This window comes from Dermacentor variabilis, chromosome 1, assembly GCF_050947875.1.
Source record: "Dermacentor variabilis isolate Ectoservices chromosome 1, ASM5094787v1, whole genome shotgun sequence".
Taxonomy (NCBI): domain Eukaryota; kingdom Metazoa; phylum Arthropoda; class Arachnida; order Ixodida; family Ixodidae; genus Dermacentor; species Dermacentor variabilis.
The window spans coordinates 224,122,406-224,143,073 of NC_134568.1; the positions used below are offsets into that span (position 1 = coordinate 224,122,406).

Consider the following 20,668-nt stretch of genomic DNA (forward strand, 5'->3'; position numbering starts at 1 on the left):
GTGAGCGCCATCTAGTGGTGCGGCAAGGTGGCACCCTCCTCCGCTTTCCTCCTCGCTCTCTATTCGCTCTCGCTGTCTTTCATCCACCGCTGGGCTCCGCATTCGTTCTCCCATCCTTCGCTGTGCTCGTTCACTCGGTTACGCCGAGGTACGACACCGAGGGATGCCGAGGAACGCCGATGCTCAACGTAGGAAAGGAGAGCTGCGCTCTAAAATGCATGGGGACGATCGGAGCGGCGAGGTACTTGCTCGCCGGCTCCGCCCCACCGGGTCTGCCACGTGGCCATGGCGTACACGTTAGCGGCGCTGTCATTGCTGCGGCCGTCCGACCGACACGGCAGGCTTGCCATCACATCCAGCAAGTTGGTCGCAATCGCGGCGTGCGATCCGATGCCGCATGCGGCGGAACCTGTTGAGAATCTGTTGAGTGTGGCTGCTGATGCGAATAGTCGTACGACGGATCGCACGCAAAATCGCACCACGTGTCTTTCGCTTGAGGCGATACAATGCCACACAACTACTAGCGCCCGCAGCTGCGTGAAAAGGACTGGGGAATGTGGGCCAGTCCCGAAGGCGGTGCAGACGAAAGGCCAAACCACGCTTCGGCACACACCAACGCGTCATATGTGTCAAAAGCGCCGGTCGCGAACATGGTGACACGTCCCGACGCGCGGAGATTTTGCCGACTACCGATGCTGGAAGATTGGCGACGCCAATCAAAGGCCGCGACGCCTCTGCTGCTATGCCGATGATGGCCGCTGGTGCGAAGATGTCAGCACCAACGATCGTCCGAGTGCTTTGGACGCACGACGCACGCGACAGTGTTCCTGGAAGACATTTTTGAGACACTAGGCCCACAACGTACGACACGACTCACGACTGTGAGTGGTGGCACTGCGACGAGAACTTGTGCCGAGTTCGAACGACGCCGACACATCCAACCTGCCGACTGTCATTACGCCGGTCTTCATGCGATCGTCTGCTGAAACATCGCACCGACTCTTGATTGTGGCAATGTCTGTGCTTGTTGAATGTATATTTTGTTGTGCTCGACATGAACGGAAACATGCTTTCGAAGCCTGGAGTCTAAATAATCAGCACTCGCCTGCCGCCAATGTTGTTTAGATTACACGTAGGCCTAGCGCGTCCATACAGTTCGTAACTGGCGAGTGAACGAACACAGCCGAGAAACTTGTCCAAGGAAATGAATTTTCAGTTGCGTTTGGTGCTGCAGCAAGGCACTCCTGACTTCGTGTGGTGTGTCATCATCAACATCATCAGCCTGGTTACGCCCACTGCAGGGCAAAGGCCTCTCCCATACTTCTCCAACAACCCCGGTCATGTACTAATTGTGGCCATGCCATGCCTGCAAACTTCTTAATCTCATCCGCCCACCTAACTTTCTGCCGCCCCCTGCTACGCTTCCTTTCCCTTGGGATCCAGTTCGTAACCCTTAATGACCATCGGTTATCTTCCCTCCTCATTACATGTCCTGCCCATGTCCATTTCTTTTTCATGATTTCAACTAAGATGTCATTAACTCGCGTTTGTTCCCTCACCCAATCTGCTCTTTTCTTATCCCTTAACGTTACACCCATCATTCTTCTTTCCATAGCTCGTTGCGTCGTCCTCAATTTGAGTAGAACCCTTTTCGTAAGCCTCCGGGTTTCTGCCCCGTAGGTGAGTACTGGTAAGACACAGCTATTATATACTTTTCTCTTGAGGGATAATGGCAACCTGTTGTTCATGATCTGAGAATACCTGCCAAACGCACCCCAGCCCATTCTTATTCTTCTGATTATTTCCGTCTCATGATCCGGATCCGCCGTCACTACCTGCCCTAAGTAGATGTATTCCCTTACGACTTCCAGTGCCTCGCTGCCTATTGTAAATTGCTGTTCTCTTCCGAGAATGTTAAGCATTACTTTAGTTTTCTGCAGATTAATTTTTAGACCCACTCTTCTGCTTTGCCTCTCCAGATCAGTGAGCATGCATTGTAATTGTCCCCTGAGTTACTAAGCAAGGCAATATCATCAGCGAATCGCAAGTTACTAAGGTATTCTCCATTAACTTTTATCCCCAATTCTTCCCAATCCAGGTCTCTGAATACCTCCTGTAAACACGCTGTGAATAGCATTGGAGAGATCGTATCTCCCTGCCTCACGCCTTTCTTTATTGGGATTTTGTTGCTTTCTTCATGGAGGACTACGGTGGCTGTTGAGCCGCTATAGATATCTTTCAGTATTTTTATATACGGCTCGTCTACATCCTGATTCCGCAATGCCTCCATGACTGCTGAGGTTTCGACTGAATCAAACGCTTTCTCGTAATCAATGAAAGCTATATATAAAGGTTGGTTATATTCCGCACATTTTTCTATCACCTGATTGATAGTGTGAATATGGTCTATTGTTGAGTAGCCTTTACGGAATCCTGCCTGGTGCTTTGGTTGACGGAAGTCTAAGGCGTTCCTGATTCTATTTGCAATTACCTTAGTAAGTACTTTGTAGACAACGGACAGTAAGCTGATCGGTCTATAATTTTTCAAGTCTTTGGCGTCCCCTTTCTTATGGATTAGGATTATGTTAGCGTTCTTCCAAGATTCCGGTACGCTCGAGGTCATGAGGCATTGAGTATACAGGGTGGCCAGTTTCTCTAGAACAATCTGTCCACCATCCTTCAACAAATCTGTTGTTACCTGATCCTCCCCAGCTGCCTTCCCCCTTTGCATATCTCCCAACGCTTTCTTTACTTCTTCCGGCATTACCTTCGGTATTTCGAATTCCTCTAGACTATTTTCTCTTCCATTATCGTCGTGGGTGCCACTGGTACTGTATAAATCTCTATAGAACTCCTCAGCCACTTGAACTATCTCATCCATATTAGTAATGATATTGCCGGCTTTGTCTCTTAACGCATATATCTGGTTCTTGCCTGTTCCTAGCTTCTTCACTGCTTGTAGGCTTCCTCCGTTCCTGAGAGCATGTTCAATTCTATCCATATTATACTTCCTTATGTCAGCTGTCTTACGCTTGTTGATTAACTTCGAAAGTTCTGCCAGTTCTATTCTAGCTGTAGGGTTAGATGCTTTCATACATTGGCGTTTCTTGATCAAATATTTCGTCTGCTGCGATAGTTTGCTGGTATCCTGCCTAACGGAGTTACCACCTACTTCCATTGCACACTCCTTAATGATGCCCACAAGATTGTCGTTCATTGCTTCAACACTAAGGTCCTCTTCCGGAGTTAAAGCTGAATACCTGTTCTGTAGCTTGATCTGGAATTCCTCTATTTTCCCTCTTACCGCTAGCTCATTAATCGGCTTCTTATGTACCAGTTTCTTCCGTTCCCTCCTCAGGTCTAGGCTAATTCGAGTTCTTACCATCCTGTGGTCACTGCAGCGCACCTTGCCGAGCACGTCCACATCTTGTATGATGTCAGGGTTAGCGCAGAGTATGAGGTCTATTTCATTTCTAGTCTCGCCGTTCGGGCTCCTCCACGTCCACTTTCGGCTATCCCGCTTGCGGAAGAAGGTATTCATTATCCTCATATTATTCTGTTCCGCGAAGTCTACTAATAGCTGTCCTCTGCTATTCCTAGTGCCTATGCCATATTCCCCCACTGCCTTGTCTCCAACCTGCTTCTTGCCGACCTTGGCATTAAAGTCGCCCATTAGTATAGTGTATTTAGTTTTCACTCTACCCATCGCCGATTCCACGTCTTCATAGAAGCTTTCGACTTTCTGGTCATCATGACTGGATGTAGGGGCGTAGACCTGTACAATCTTCATTTTGTACCTCTTATTAAGTTTCACAACAAGACCTGCCACCCTCTCGTTAATGCTATAGAATTCCTGTATGTTACCAGCTATATTCTTATTAATCAGGAATCCGACTCCAAGTTCTCTTCTCTCCGCTAAGCCCCGGTAGCACAGGACGTGCCCGCTTTTTAGCACTGTATAGGCTTCTTTTGGCCTCCTAACTTCACTGAGCCCTATTATATCCCATTTACTACCCTCTAATTCCTCCAATAACACTGCTAGACTCGCCTAACTAGATAGCGTTCTAACGTTAAACGTTGCCAGGTTCAGATTCCAATGGCGGCCTGTCCGGAGCCAGGTATTCTTAGCACCCTCTGCAGCGTCACAGATCTGACCGCCGCCGTGGTCAGTTGCTTCGCGGCTGCTGGGGACTGAGGGCCGGGGTTTGATTGTTGTGTTCATATAGGAGGTTGTGGCCAAGTACTGCACCAGAGTGGCCAATCCTGCTCTGGTGAGGGAGTGCGTTACCGGTTCTGGTCACCGGGATCAGGCCACACTCCAGGCCTGTTTGTGCAATTTTATCAACACGCGGATTTTTTTTTTAATCCGGTGGAAAATTGCCGGCACCGGGATTCGAACCACGGACCTCTTGCACGCGAGGCGGGTGTTCTACCTCTACGCCACCGCTGATAAGTGGCTACTGAACCGTGCGGAACTTCGGATGGTGAACCGCGGCGTGTTTCGTGTGGTCTTAGGTGACTGAAGTTTGACGGGCGCGCTCTGCGCTGTTTCCAGCGGCAAAGATAACTTTCGAAAGCGAAAGACACTAGTAGTCGGAACGATGGGAAGTGCATCTTCAGCCATGCCGTCCGTTTCAGCTGAGAGTGCGCTCTTCGATTCGGCATGTGAATCCAGTTCAGTACAAGTTCACAGTACTCCTTCACTCACTTTCTTCAAGTGCAGGCATCTTATGGGCTAATTGGGGATAAATCGCTCGTGCAGCACTCCAGAACGCTGACGTACTGAACGAAACATGACACAGCGCTGTCATGTTTGTGTCCGTGTGTCTTTGTACTTGAGCACTGCAAAAATAAGTGATCTGTTTGTAATATGTATACCGTGTGCAATGCATAGGAGGACCTGCGTCATACAAGACCTATGCATGCAGCCGCGTATACCGGGATTTGTTCGATGCCTGCTTGAGAAGCAGCACGTATACCTGCGTCAATGAAACTGTAATTGGCTTTTGATCTCTTTTTTTTTATGGAAAGAGCAGATGGTGTGAGTGCATTTCGGGGAAGGGGAAAACGCGTCAGCAGTGCTTTGTGCAGTAGGTATGCTTAAACTGCCCAAATCTCTTCCGCTTTCACTAAAACGTTTCTCGCTGTGATACTCTAAACTGTAGTCAGGAAAATGATCAACTCAAAACAAAGTTCCTAATGCATCTTCGCAGAATGTGTTTATTAACAAGTTAACACTTCCACTACAACGTTATGCCCTTACGCAGCATATGTGCTTGAAATAAATACGTTCTGCAAGGTGAACGACTGGGCCTGCAATAACAAACTTTAGTAGCACTGAAAAAAAAAATTCACCGACGATTGCGATGCTCCCTATAATGCGAAATTTGAGGGCAGCTCTATAGGTGTTTTTATTTCGCGGTATACTTAGGCAAAGAATTTGAGAGCGGCATGTAGCAGAGTCGGCGTTCGTCGAAAGTCTGATCTGCGGGTCAAGCGCGTCAGCTTTTATGCAGTGTAAAAACGTTTACACCCTTAAGGGTGTTTTCCTGTCACTCTGATCCCTTACCGTTAAGGCCTTACAAAAATTTACAGAGGCCGACAACGGAGCTCTAACTATACTTGCGATGACAAAAGACGTAGCTGAAAACTATGTGATCATTCTGACAGCCTTGGGCACACAGAAATATCCTACAAGAGAATTTCATTGGGAGAGATATGAAACTCTCCTGTTGGATATTTTTGTGCGCCCAAGACTGTCAGATTTATTACATAGTTTTCACCTACGTCTTTCGTCATCGCACGTCTAGTCAGAGCTCAGTTGTCGTCCTCTATAAATTTTTGTAAGGCCCTAACGGTAAGTATGATAATTTAAGTAAGTAGGGCCCTAACCAGTTTGACAAAAACACCCTTAATTTTTTTTAAAGTGCACATGACTCGTCTAAGGTTCAAGTGTAATCGCTGGGGCTGCATGGCTTCCAGAAAGTACTACACAATCCGCGCTGCGCATACAATCAGATTACAAAACAATCGCAAACCAGGACAATTGAAACAAGCACGAACGAGACCAAACCAACCAAACCAAACAAGCGTGAGCGCGAGCTGACACGAGCAGATGACCGTACGAAACGAGCGGTCCGGCTGAAGTCAGATACGAGTACGCATCAAGCGGTCGGGCGGGTCCACATGGTACCAGTTCACCGCGAGCACGCCACTGAAGGGGCCGCTCTCATTGGTCTCCGTCGTTCGCGGCTCGCGTCTTTTATCTTCCTCTATGCATTCGTTCTTTTATCTTTCGCTGTGCTCGTTCGCTCCGTTACGCCACCGACGCCGACGCTCACCGCAGGAACAGGCGCTTACGAGCTGCGCTCTAAAAAGTGCTGCCATGCGTATCAGCCACAATAAAACTTCTACGCGCCCAACCTACTTCCTCGGAGGCACCCCTATGAAGACTGTTTGGGCTCTTCCCAATCTGGTTGTAACATTCAGCCCTTGTCCCGACTTTTCCGCATATGTCACCAGCACTGTATCTAAGGTTCGTCGCATTCTTGGGTTTGTGTCCCGTGTCTTCCTTCCCTGTGGACCTAAGGTTTTTAGGACACTCTATACCTCTATCAGTATAGTACTGCTCATCAGTATAGTCCCCGTACCAAACTCACCTCGCTGACAAACTTGAGCTTGTTCAGTGCCGGGCAACACCTACTCTTTACTCCGTCTTTTCGGTCGTCGCAAGCTCATGCCAGCGTATGATGATCGCCTCAAAACCCTCAAGTGGCACACCCTGCAATACCAGTGCACTAGTCCGTCTATTATGCAGGGTGCTTGACGGCTCTCTGGACAGTACTCATCTTTCTCCTTCAGTCCGTCTGAACAAGCGATAAGGACAGCCTGAGCCCCATCACGCCTGTACGGCCCAACACCGCAACTCCACGCTTCTACCTAGCGTACACAGCTTTCTCTCCACCCCTCTGGCCATTAGGACTCGCCTTCCTTGCGACCGGACTGAATCGGCGCTCCTACGCGTTGTGCACATGTCGATTGCCCAGTTCTTGCCCTCTATGTGTGTGTGCCATGCTCTGCGAGTCAGCAAGCGTGTGTGTGTGGAAAACATGAGGTTACAAGGCAAGGAAACACTATAACTATAGACACGACAGCAGTTGCGGGCATGCAGGATAAATTTAGGTTTAAGGTACGGTGCGGTAGGTTTCTGCTATTTATGAAAAATAAACGCCGCGCAAATGTTTCAAGCGGACAACTTACGCGGGACGTGCAGAAGCAGAGCCGCATTAAAGCGCACTGTAGGGTCTAGGCGACACTACGGAAGCGGTCGCACGTCAAATCAGCACTTGTGTGCCCGTCGTGGTAGCTTTGCGGCTATGACGTTGCTCGAGGTTGCGGGTTTGATCCCAACCGCGGCAACCGCATTTCGACGAGGGCGACATAAAAAACGCTCGTGCGCTTAGATCTACGGAGACGTTAACGAACACCCCGGAGTCAAAATTAATCCAGAGTCCGCCACTACGGCGTGCCTCATAATCCTATTGTGATTTTGGCACGTAGAGCCCCCCCCCCCCCCCATCATTCAATTAAAATTTAATACTTCAGCCACGATGCGATGTGCCATGTGAGGCAATGAATATGCTAAACCCTCTCAGAAGTTATGAAGTATGGCGCACAACAACGCCTCAAGCAAACACCTCCCCCTGTGCGTTCTGTGTAATACGCAAACAACAGCATTGGTGCACAAAAGTTAATGTTTAACAGCAACTCACCACTCTTGTGTTGGGCTAAACGTTGACGAAACGAAACGTTCGCCGTCCGTCACCGCTAATAATTACATCGATTCCCGCAGCGCGTGGTATCTGCATGATTCTTTTAGCCTCGCGAGCTGCCCAGAGTGCAGTGCTACAGCTATTATTATTATTATTATTATTATTATTATTATTATTATTATTATTATTATTATTATTATTATTATTATTATTATTATTATTATTATTATTACTATTAAAATGATCACTGCGGCCACGTTGAATGTGTTGAAGCCAACATGACGCTTAATTCAGGATATTCCTCGAGCTTCGTGCGCTCTCATTCTTCTGAAGAGAGCGCGGAAGATGTATATGTGTTCTTGATGAAAATGGTGATGTCTCAAACACTTCTTATGCCTTTGCAGAACATTTCTTTTCTGTATATGTTGTAAAAGATGCTTCAAGTAACCTTATTTTCTCAGTATGGCAGGGTATGCAGGCTATCAGTCAATGAAGACCTTGTTTTCAATTGTACCAAGCGCCTCAAGCCTTCGCTTTCTTGTGGTACTGATGATATTCCTCCACCATTTTCATTGCTTTAGATGTATGGAAGCGTACTTGTCCCTGATCTCACAAGCATCTTCAATAGTTTCCTAAAGTCTAGTGCATTTTCTAGCACTCGGAAAGTAGCATGGATATTGCCTATGCACAAATTGGGTGCTAGACGTGCAGTTACTAACTACCGGTCTATATCTATCCTGTGCGCTGTGTCAAAATTGTTTAAATCGGTATTGCGTTCCCTGCTTTCTGCTAGTGCCAATAACATTTTCATAAACGAACAGCATAGCTTTCTATTTAAGACTTAACACTGTTCACGACGGCATTGACTTCCAAAAAGAATGTTTTTTCGCTCTCAAACTGGTGCAGAAAAAATAAGGTACTTTTAAATGCTTCCAAAACTATGGTACTAAATTATACGCGGAAAACACACCATGTACAATTTTCATACATTCTTCGGGTTCTCCACTGGCTCAGGGTCGGTGAAATGAAAGATTTTGGCGTGTACATTGACAAAACGCTAAGCTTTTCTTCACACGTTAAATATGCACAACGTGCTCTTCACGCTCTTGGAATTGTATGTCGTATATTCCATGATTTCCCCTCACCTGTTCCGTTTCTGAAATTGTATTCGGCTATGTGCCTTCCACTACTGGAGTATGCCTCGGTAAATGGGGATGCAACTTGCAAATGTAATTCTGGCCTCATTGAACGCGTCCAGAATAAATTGATATCTATCTTAAAGCACCACTTTTGCCATCCTGGCGACCATAGTCCAGCCCTCTCAAATATACCTAAACTCACACCTCTACACTCAAAACTTAATTAATCAGACATTTTGTTCCTGTATAAGGTGGTCCATGACATTATACATTCCCCAAACCGTCTTGTTTATGTGCAATTTTTCGTGCCGCAACATTATATACCAAACAGCATTTCGCATCCTCTGCCTGGTCTTGTTGCATTAAAAGAATATCCTATATATGGCTTCACTCCAAAAAAATATATAGTAAGAATTATGCCCGTATTGACATATTTCAGAGTTCATTTTCTGTGTTTTGTACGTTTGTAGATAATCATGTGGTACGATTAACTCCCTTTTACACTTCCTTGTTTTCTTTTTCCCTATTTGTTTCGCTATCTCGCATTGTTTTCTCTACCACATTTGTGTTTTCTGTACATTGTGTCTCGCATATTGCTTTTTAAGTGCACTAGCACGAAGTCTTCCTAACTGTTCCTCGGCGCTATAATAAACACTTGATTCTTCTTCTTATTATTATTATTGTTATTATTGTATAAAATTGTTTTTTAAGTATGTACGGGTAGATTATATCAGTGCAGTAGCTTCTGTGCAATATTGTTGCAGTGTGACATGTTCTTAAAACATGGTTTACGATTGTGTATATATATATATATATATATATATGTGTGTGTGTGTGTGTGTGTGTGTGTGTGTGTGTGTAATGAGGGAAAAGGAGAGAGGTCGGCCTCAATGAATGTTCCGACCTGCTACTCGGCGTTGGGGGAAGGGGAGTGGCTGTAGAAAGATAGAATGGAGAAGACGTTGATTATGTGAATGAAGATGGTGGTGAAAAACTTGCACGGTCCAAGACTCTTCAAAGTCTTTTGTCCAGTCCGCTCTCATGCAAAAATTTGTTGAGAGCCTTCAGACTATCAGGCTGATGACGAGGATCATGCGAAGGACAATAGAGCTTTTCAGTCAATGGTGCAACGACAAATTTGGACAAGATGTCTGTAAGCTATTTTCTCTGTACATCAAATCATGGGCAGATGCAGAAGAGGTGCTCTGTCGTCTCAGGAATACCTCATTCCTCACGATTCGGACTGTCAACACAACCTAGCCCGTTATACTCAGTGGTACGGGCTGGAGGACCTCTATTTCATATTTTTCTTTTAGCTCCTAAATAATTTATGTCCACACAGCCGATGACATGCAGGTAGCGCCGTTTGAAGGCCCCACCTAATCTTGATCTGTGAAGCAAGCTTGCATTGCACCTTTTCGTAGTAAGTGGCGTCCGTATTTTCATCTCTAGGTCGAGTTCGTGAAGGCGGTGGTGACGATGACCTGGCGAAGCCCGATATACTTCGGTATTATCGCGCAGAAGTCTATACAGTAGGGCGTTAGCGTACGTGTGGTCATGAAAATGGGATGGACACTGGTGTGGCATTAATGTGGGTCATCTTTGCCTCCACGTCAGCGAGCTCATTTCCGTGTAAGCCACAGTGTCCCAGAATCCACTGAAACCTTATACAATGACCAGCTCTTAGGGCGACATCGTGTGATTCGATCACCTCTTGAGCAAGGACATAGTAAGGCCCTCGTCTTAGCGCAGAATAGATCACTTGGAGTGCCGGCTTGGAGTAGCAAAATATAGTCCAAGTCTGATGTGGCTCCATCGAGATGTAACGAATTGCCTCCCGAACGGTAATAGTCTCTGCGGCCGTTGATGTAGTTTGGTGATCGAGAAGGAAGCGCTTACTGATGTTCATATTCGGTATTACTAATGCCGCGGTTGAAGTGGTTGTTGACACCGACCCGTCAGTAAATATATGTATGGAAGCGGCATATTCTTCAGATATATGGCATAAAGTAAGTTGTTTAAGTCCCAATGAGGGTATATGTGATTTTTTCCCGACTCCGGGAAAACTGCGACGGCCGCAGCTTTTGCCGTAGTACAACCGCAAAGAACGCTCAAAGTGCAATAAAACGCTATGTGCCCGATCATATGCATTGTGCTATTAATTTCTTCTGATGTTTAATAACGGTTGGCTACCGTATCCAGTGTTGCGCAATGAAATAATATACCACAGCAATTACTGCGTGCCTCACAGAACAAATTGAATGTCTTTCTCAGTCAAAACATCATAGTACGCTGAAAACAATAAGCAAACTGGTATTTTTGACTTTTTGTGTGTTCACTTGAAGTGTAGAAATTGCGAAAATAATCTGTTTTTAATATTTTTATATCATGCAAATCAGCTGCCCCCGTACATTTGAATAAGCTCTTCAGTAGGACGGCTTTACAAAGGGCAACGAAAGACACCTATTAAAACCCTCCGATTCTCAAGTTTGTAGTGTCTGGCGGTATGTCATTTCATTAATGTCAAAAAATACGCACTTGACACGTTGAAACCAGTCACAATAGAGCATGGTCTTTACGCAGTGGAAACTTTTCTAGCGATACACTCAATGCCGCTCAGTATGATGGCCTCCTGATGCGGTGTTGATGCTTCAAAACAACCTAGAAAAGCAAATAAGGTGCTCCATGGGTAATATTAAATAAAAGCAAGACTCGGGAGGAGACAAGTTACGAATTTTGTAGATTTTAGCTGTTCTATGATGTTGCGAGCGCCACAGGTGTTTCAATGCTCTTTGTCGATTTTCTCAGAACCCACTTTTTCACGTTTCTTTGATACACCAACAAGCATAATTATATTGACACGCATACTTCTTTGTCTGTATCCCGTGACTGTATTTCAGCGGCTAACAAATGCTAAACGTTATCTCTCGGCGCAGGACGCGCCTGCACGTATCGGAAGTTCCGCGAATATTATCGATGGTTCTATCCGTTGTCTGTTGTCGACCAACCTTGTATAATCTGATTGCATGCGAGACACAAATTTTGTAGTAGTCTCTGCAAGGCGCGTGGTGATCAGCGAATACGCTGGAACTTTCGACGACTGATATATAAAAGCCGACGCGCTTGACCCGCAGATCAGATTTTCGACGATCGCCGACTTTGCTCGCCGCTGTCGTTGCTACTGAGTATTACCTGTTTTGCTGGGCGCAAGTTCGTCCAATAGAGAGTTAAATTTGTAACTCCCACTTTTGACTCCTGCATCATTCTTCACCGACAATACTACGTAACAATATTTCTAAGACAAATTTTTCAATTATTCTTTGCACACCTAATTCTTACATAGCTGGCTGTGCAAAGAGCTACCAAAAATAAAACCGTACGACAGCTTTTGATATGATATAGCATGGTCATGCACGTGTTAGCGAACCGATCTTGTAGACCGACGACGACGCGAGCGCAAGCGATGATGTCGATATTTTCTGCGCTATTGTTACTTCAAAGTTAAAAAGAAACTGTTGCGACAGGCGTACATTCATAATTCAAACGTGGTTTTCTATATCTACAAGAACACATAGATCACTAAGTTATTGTTTCAAGCTCAGTTTACAGCAGTCTGTTTTAGGCCGGACGTGGACGGTTCAAGAAAACATGAACAAGCAACAGTGCGCCACAGCCGAGACGCGATCGTCGGCACGCGTCAGAGATTGTGCCCAGCGGTTGCGTGCCCTTTTCTTCCATTCGACGCGAAGCGACGCGTTGGCTTGTCGGTGCGCGCGGAAGCGTGCCGACGCATGCCAGTGGTTAAGCCCAGCGTCTCAAAGCGCTAGCTGTGAAGAGGAAAGAATGCGAGATACTGGCACGTGATGCACGCGTCAAATGTCTCGAAGAGCTAGTCGGCTTTGGCACGAGGGAAGTATGCGCCCGACCGTGGCCTCATGGTTAGGGCATTGGGCTGCTGTACTGAAAGACATAGTTTCAATCCCAGCCGCGTTCATGCATTTGTCTTTATAGAAGAGGCGCGACAGGAACCTACCTACCGCAAAGTGTCTGGAATCAGATAAAGAATGCATCGTCAATGCAATGGATTACGGCGCCACATCAAAAGCGAAGTTACAACACAAAAGTGTTGAAACCTGTCAGGCAGTACTAAAACACGAAGGCGCAGACTGAGACGTAAACCTCGCAATATTTTTGCATTTTGTTTTGTATAAACATTCTCTAGTGGATATGAAATCGGCACTTGGCAACCACTGTTATCGTGGATGCATTCAAAGACGACGACAGTTTCACAAGCTGCAATGTTGTTAATATGAGGTACAATCAATAAAATGAAAGGGTCAGTACACTGTGAAGTCAGATATAATCCTATGTTTGTTATCGTTTTGGTGACGATAATGCAGATAACCTTTTTCATGAATAGGCCGACGTGGCGTGGTCGTTCATGCGTGTTAATAGCGGCCGTGATATTCTGGTAAATATGTGTTTTAATTGAGCAAATGCTAAAGCAAAAGTGTTGTTTTTCTCGTCTGTGATGGCTTCGTCGGCAAATGAAGCCGAAAAACTGATGCAACTGAGTGACCTAACGGTGACTGAATTTCAGCAATGCTGTGCCTCTGTCCATTTCAACTTGAGATCCACTCGCAACAAGTACGACGATGTTGAATGTTTCTTTAGCGAGGTTAAAATTATGTTCGATATTGTGATGTTCACGGAAACGTGGTTCACTTGCGAAGAGGATGTGTTTGAAATGCTTGGATATAAGTCTTACTTTGTAAGCCGCTATCAGGAGCGTGGTGGAGGCGTGTCCATTTTGACCTCAAATGAAGTGCATTGCGAATTACTACCTGAATTTTGTTGTTCCACTCCTCACTATGAAGCACTTGTTCTCAAATCACCGAAATTTTTACTCTGTTTCTGTTATCGCCCACCTCGTGGTGACGTTTCCTCCTTTTTTTTAGCTTTTTAGATCCACTCCTGGAATTTGTTAGCTATAATAAATATTCAATAATTGTAGGCGGCGATCTTAATCTTAATTTACTTGCAGATAACCATAATAAAGCTGCCTTTTAGTCTCTCGTAGATATACACAATTGCCAAAATGCAGTAACTTCACCAAAGAGGCTGACAAGAACAACAGAAACTCTTCTTGATCTCTTCATTACAAATGTTGATTTGCACCGTGTGCACTCTGGTGTCATTAACTACTGCCTCAGCTCGCGGGATCGAATCCCGGCCACGGCGGCCGCATTTCGATGGGGGCGAAATGCGAAAACACCCGTGTGCTTAGATTTAGGTGCACGTTAAAGAACCCCAGGTGGTCAAAATTTCCGGAGTCCTCCACTACGGCGTGCCTCATAATCAGAAAGTGGTTTTGGCACGTAAAACCCCAAATATTATTATTATTACTGCCTCAGCGACCATCCGCCAATATTTATTTCTGTAAATTAATCTTATAAAATTATTGACCACTCTACACCAGTAACACACATTTCTTACAGATCAATTAACTCTCTCACATTAACCACTTTTCGTGAATCTATCACACATGTAAGCTGGGATGATGTTCTGAGTGAACTTAATCCGGAAATCGCCTACGACAGGTTCTTAGAAAAGTTTACATCTATCTACAATTCATGCTTTCCACAAAAAACATTTACCCGACCAAAGAAAGCTCGTAAGCCATGGATAAATACTGACATCTTGCATTTAATAAGAATACGAGAGCAGCTATACAAAACATTCATTGAAACTAGATGTCCTCATATGCTTAGTGCTTTCAAAAACATAGAAATTATGTCACTAAAGAACTTCGTGCTGCTAAAAACAGGTACCATTATAACCGCTTAATTTCTTCGAGCCAACGCTCTGGGGAGATGTGGTGCAAACTAAATACGATATTTGGCAAAATTACTGAAGGACAACGTGGAAATTTCTGGAGCAGAACTAGCAAACGCATCTAATGATTCCTTTCTTCCTAATCTCCTATCATCGCCTGGCAGCCTGTCTTGCATACAGCCGCGCTGCGAGCATGCGATGTTTCTGCGGCCAGATCTGAATCGGAAGGTATTACAACGTACAGGAGTTTAAAAAAACAGCACAGCCACAGATGTCATGGATCAGCAGATAAAATCGGTAAAATTCCTTATTGACCTGATCGCAGATTGATTAACGCATATAATTAACAATTGTCTTTCATGTGCGGTATTTCCTCGTAAAATTCGATGAGCAACAATTACAGTAATTTACAAAAAAGGTAGGAATGATCTTACAAACTACTGTCCAATGTGCATTCTACAAGTCTTTTCAAAAGGTCTTGAAGAAATAATTTTAACACGTTCAATTTCATTTACTGATCGCTACAATATGCTCACTGACTCGCAGTACGGCTTCAGGAAAGATAAATCTACCGAGCTGGCATTGCTCGTGCAAAAAGAAATAATACTTGAAATGTTTTAAAGTCAGAGCTTGGTCCTTGACATCTTTCTGGATTTCACAAAAGCATTCGATCATATTAATCATAACATACTTGTGAAAAAATTGGAGCGCTATATATGGCACTCGAGGGGAAAGCTCTGTCACTTATTTCATCGGACCTACAGCATCGGTCGCAGTTTGTCATGATTAATGGTCACTCTTCTTTAGTTAACCCAGTTAATTTAGGCGTTCCACAGGGGAGCATTTCGGGTCCTTTTCTCTTTGTTCTTTACATTAACGATATTGTTAACATTGATCATACCGCCAAGTATATGTTATACGCTGGCGATACTAGCCTATTTTTTACCGGCTCGGATTTCGCATGCCATCTTTTCGCGCAAATGAAACACTTCATCGCATTCAATTGTGGGCTACAAATAATAAATTAAAGCTAAACATTAGTAAAACCAAGGCAGTTTTGTTTCACCTACGAAATCAATTCTGCGAAATCCACCGAGTATTGCTAAACGATTTCGAAATGGAAGTTGTAGAAAGTTTTAAAACGCTTGGCGTGATTTTCTCCAATAATTTGTCCTGGGATGCTCACACCAATTACCTGACGAAAAAACTGTCCAAAATAATTGGTCGCATGTGTCAACATTGCTTTACGTTAAATGTTACTATTAACAATATTTTGTACAATGCTCTATTTTCTTCTACGCTAAGCTACGGTACACTAGTTTTGGGAACAACAACTAAAGAAAATATGAAGAAACTTCTTTCACTTCAGAAGCGTGCAATACGCCTTCTTTTCAATGTTCCTTACCTAAGTCACGCACAGGACATTTTCAACAAGCTTAAGCTTGTTAACGTACAATGTATGTACAATTTCAGGCTACTTCGACAACATAATCTGGAAACAAACAAGAAAAATTACTTTCTGAAATCACTGGCGAGGTCGCAAAAAAATTCCCCTACACAGAACACATGCTATCCCGAAACATGGAAAGTTGATAGATGCCGCACGACCTACGGTAAGCAAATGCTAAGCTACACATTACCAACCTTGTTAAATGAGTTGGCCAGAAATGGCACGGATATAGAATTGATCTCTTTGAATCAGCTACGTAACTTAAATGTATAACTTTCCATTGTTTTATTTTTTGTTGAAACACTACTTGTATTCTGTGAATTTTTTTTCTTTTCAGGTCCAGTGAATTTCCCACAATGTTTTTGTATATTTATGAATTTTCTTTAGGCACATATTTGCCTGTTGTGTGCATTGTTTTTGTATTTTTCTTAAGTTTTTGCATTTCCTGCAAATTGATTTTCTCCTCTACATGTATGGAATTGATGCCACTGTACTCCACGCTATGGTGCAAGGACCCAGTCAAGCCTTTTCATGCTTTTTGTCCGTGCTCCAAACATCTGGCAGATGTTGAATAAAGCTGAATTGAATTCAATTGAATGTGATAGCCCGATGAATTTGGGCGATGATTTGAGAGCAGTCAGACGGGACCGGACTGCGCATGTCTTTGTGTCATGCTCTCTCTGTGGTCGTTAGCTCTCTTTGAAACAGAACAGCGCGGTGTTCACGGGGACAAGCAGGGAGAAACGACACGGACGAGCGCTGACTTGCAACTGAAGTTTATTGCCTGAACGAAGCATATATAACCGCTCCAACCAACAGAAGAAAAAAAAAAACCATACATATATTCACAATCAGCTCTCACAGTTCCAAGATTTTTGTGGGGCCCCAAGGGCACCAAAACAAGTATCGACATCATATTTAATTGAGCAGTGTCGTGGGTCATCTCTTTCTTCGTTGAAAGGAATTCATAAAAGCTTTGAAACGTCGCCGAATTATCAAGGCTTGTGGCAGCCGCAACTGTCGTCTCAAAAACTGGACTTCAACCAATTTGAGGACAAGAAGAGACATGGCGAAGTTGGCTTTCTTTAACAGTTTCGAGTTTCTTTTAGGAGGGCCTGGGTTAAGTTGTATTTTATCGCTCAAGAGGATGTGGCTAAGGCAAGACAAAGCGTGTAAACAATTATCAATAAACCCCTCTAGGAAATGGTATTTAAGGACGCAAAAAAAGAAAAAAAAAGAGCGCATTCAGGAACAAGCTGGGATCACAGAAAATACTAAAGAGGCCAGAGTTGCTACTTATGCACATAACTTTCCACGTTAAATTGACCGTATTTCGCGGAGGTGGATACAAAACGGATAGTATGGCAAATGAGAATATCTACGAGCTAAGAGTTGCGAGTTTCTGCCGTTCTACGAACAGTATGGGTGTGTAAATATTCAAAAATTTTGAATATTCACACACCCATACTGCAATTAGATTCGTATTCGACTCACAAATAGACTGGCCAAATTTGTCGAATATTGGTTTCTGTTCGAATATGTGGGTAAGAACACTTTTCGGACTACCGGGAAAGAATGCCCGATGTAAGTGGTGGTTGTTACGAATGATTCCACGTCAGGAAGGATAGCCTCGCTTTTACGCAGAGGCACCATTTCCTGAGCGAATTTCCAGACAATCTATACTGATGCCAGGCTTTTAGGCAGCCGACGAATCTGCTGTCTCGAGTTTGGCAAAGTGATGTATTATTTTTTCCCTTTCACTATGTTTTTCATGTCATTAAAACAATTTGGCACGTATTGCAACTGCCTAAAGGCAAAATTATGAACAAGAGTGTGCACACATAGGCGTTCGCGTTGTTGCGACAAAGCTCACGGAGTATTCTTTCCTGCAAGGTAATTTAGTTTGTTGTCCAAACTGCGTAACAAGGCATTGAGTTACGGGGATAAAAACCGTAAAGCGAACACTCACACACACACACTCGATCAGTCATACAACTGCAGTTAGCACCAAATATTTCACGACGTAACGCAATTCTGCGTTGTCGGCTGTGAGTCGGAGTAGCCTTTACTATCTCATACTCATCTCATCTCATCTCATACTATCTCATCTCATACCTTATACCATGTCATATCTCATCTCATACATATCTCATCTCATACATATCTCATCTCTTACTATGTCATACTATCCCAGTGAAATGGCTGACTCATCCCTGTGCGCTCACTGCAGGTGTGAATAGACTATTGATCATCTCCTCTGCCACTGCTCCAGCTTCGACAAACAACACCAGACTATCCAGTGTGCCTCGAGTAGACTGGACAATCGGCCTTTTACAGAATGAAAGGTTATGGGAGTCTGGCCTCACATCTCATCAACCCAGAAAGCCCAAAGAGCCCTTCTAGATTATCTGAAGGCAACAGATTTGAGTCCCCGGCTGCAAACGTACTCTGCTTTGTCTAGTGCACGTGATCGTCCTAAACTCCTGTCTTCTCTCTTTCACTCCCCATCCCCCTTCCACATATGTAGTAAACTAGGCCAAGTCTAGATAACCTTCATGTCTTTACTCCCCTCCCCTCTATATATATTTTGTGCTAAATTCATAATTTCGGACAAGTTCATTGACAGACCTGTTTATAGCAGTCATGCGAAATATGGCTTTCAGAAGCTAGCTTGTCACTTGTGCAGCTTTCGCACCATGAGATAGTTAACAACAATAAAGAAGTTCCGAGTTTCATTATGGGCTCCCCTGGGCGCATAACAAGCAGATAGATGCCTTATGTGTACCTCGGGCTTCGCGACTCTCGTCATGAAGTGCTCACTCTTCTCAAATGTCGCTGTGCCTAGCCGATTTTCAAAATCTCGGAAATTCTTGACATGAGCTATTCGTACGCGACGATCACCGCTCAAAGCAAATAAAGGCAGACGGAAGAAAATTCTGTACTAGGCTGTCGAGCTAGGAATCTAACCAACGACCTGAGATTCCCCTTGTGTCGTGGAGAGACATGCGGGACGAAGAGGGACTGCTCCCTAGATAGGCTGCGCGTTCATCAGTGCCAGCATGTCTTCATGCGACAATCTGCTGTCTGCAAACGCACAAAGCGTGTACGAGTGACAAAAAATGTTCAGAAATTGTTCAGAGGACGCTCGGATTAGTGTTGAGAGAGGCAAGTCATGTAAGGAGGCGAACAAGACAAGGACAAGGATAGTGGGCCACATCCGCGCTTAATTGACATCGGAAAAGAGAAGGGCTTATAACAAGGTAGTGTGTATCTCTCAGTGCAAGAACATCGGCAAAAGTCTCCACGCGGAAAGCGAACATAGCGCAAAGAGTCATTGCTTTGAGCACAAAGAACAGAAAATCAGAGGCACGAAAGGCCGAACAACGCCGATGTAAGGGTGACAGCTGTACTCCCCACGATACGTATATGGACAGGACATTCCAGCACGAATTCCAGCACGAATTCCAGCACGGATGTGTGTGTGTGTGTGTGTGCGCGTGCGTGCGTGCGTGCGTGCGTGCGTGCGTGCGTGCGTGCGTGCGCGTGTGTGAGTGTGTTTATATTTCATAGTGAGAAGATGACAGCTCACTCTCGTGGTAGCCATGCCCCGTGTACCGTTGGCCACAATGGCAGGGACTACAGGCACATTGTGCATACATCGAACCTGTGAGGTTTCTTCTCCCACTAAGAACGCCGCCCCCTACCGCTCTATAGTGTACGCGCTTTGTTAGTGCTCATCTCTCTTTCTCTCTATCTCGCCCTTCCACTCTCTTTCTCTTTTTATCCCCCTTAACCCTTTCCCCGTGCAGGGTAGCCAACCGGAACTACCTCTGGTTAACCTGCCTGCCTTTCTCTGTATTCCCTCTCGCTCTCTCTTCACGATCATGAACAAGTGAAGCTGACGACGTAAAATTGTCGATTGTGTTAGTGTCTGCTGGCGAAAAAATTCATGTAAGGCGAGTTTTGTCTCAGTTGCTTGTTGCTCTCACATACTGTTCTTATACTGCCTGCCACCTTACGAACATTACGCTTAGTGTATATAATTGCAATACAACACTGTAAACCAACATTAATTATACCCGTACTGGGGATGCGAATCTGCAACATTGTTGCAGATTCACAGAGCTTGTTGCAGCGGCGAAATCACAAGTATGATGTCTGTAAAGAAGCTTTCCTGTTCACCAACGCCGCTGCACCGTCAACTTAAGCGCAGCTTCGGAGGCCAGTGATAGCGGTGATGCCACAGTCTATTAGCGTTGCACATTATCGCTCTTGTTTTTGCCACCGAGCACGCCCAGAGCTCCGGAACTTCGACTCTCGTCACCCTTGCACCACCTAGAAAAGCTTAAAAAGAGCGACAACAGATATTCCAGCTATTCTTCGTCAGTGGTTGCGGCGGAACCACAGGCTGTCTGTAAGTGCGAATTCTCCGCTTTTTGCTGGGGTTAGTTTGACAATTCCAACTGTTAAAA

At 44.8% G+C, this 20,668-nt stretch overlaps 1 protein-coding gene across 11 annotated transcripts in view; it reads left to right on the forward strand.

Moving 5' to 3' along the window:
- The window catches only part of vimar (visceral mesodermal armadillo-repeats), a 386,590-nt gene that overhangs the window by 260,155 nt on the left and 105,767 nt on the right, over positions 1-20,668 (forward strand). For 3 of the 11 annotated variants that reach the window (XR_012822810.1, XR_012822809.1, XR_012822820.1), the window contains one exon: positions 16,220-16,359. The exons of 5 other annotated variants lie outside the window; for them this stretch is intronic. The gene's annotated coding sequence lies outside the window, so the exon portion shown is untranslated. Of the gene's footprint in view, positions 1-16,219; positions 16,360-16,533; positions 16,769-16,889; positions 17,024-20,668 lie in introns of those variants that run through there. 3 more of the 11 variants (XR_012822821.1, XR_012822819.1, XM_075669740.1) reach the window with 3 other exon arrangements.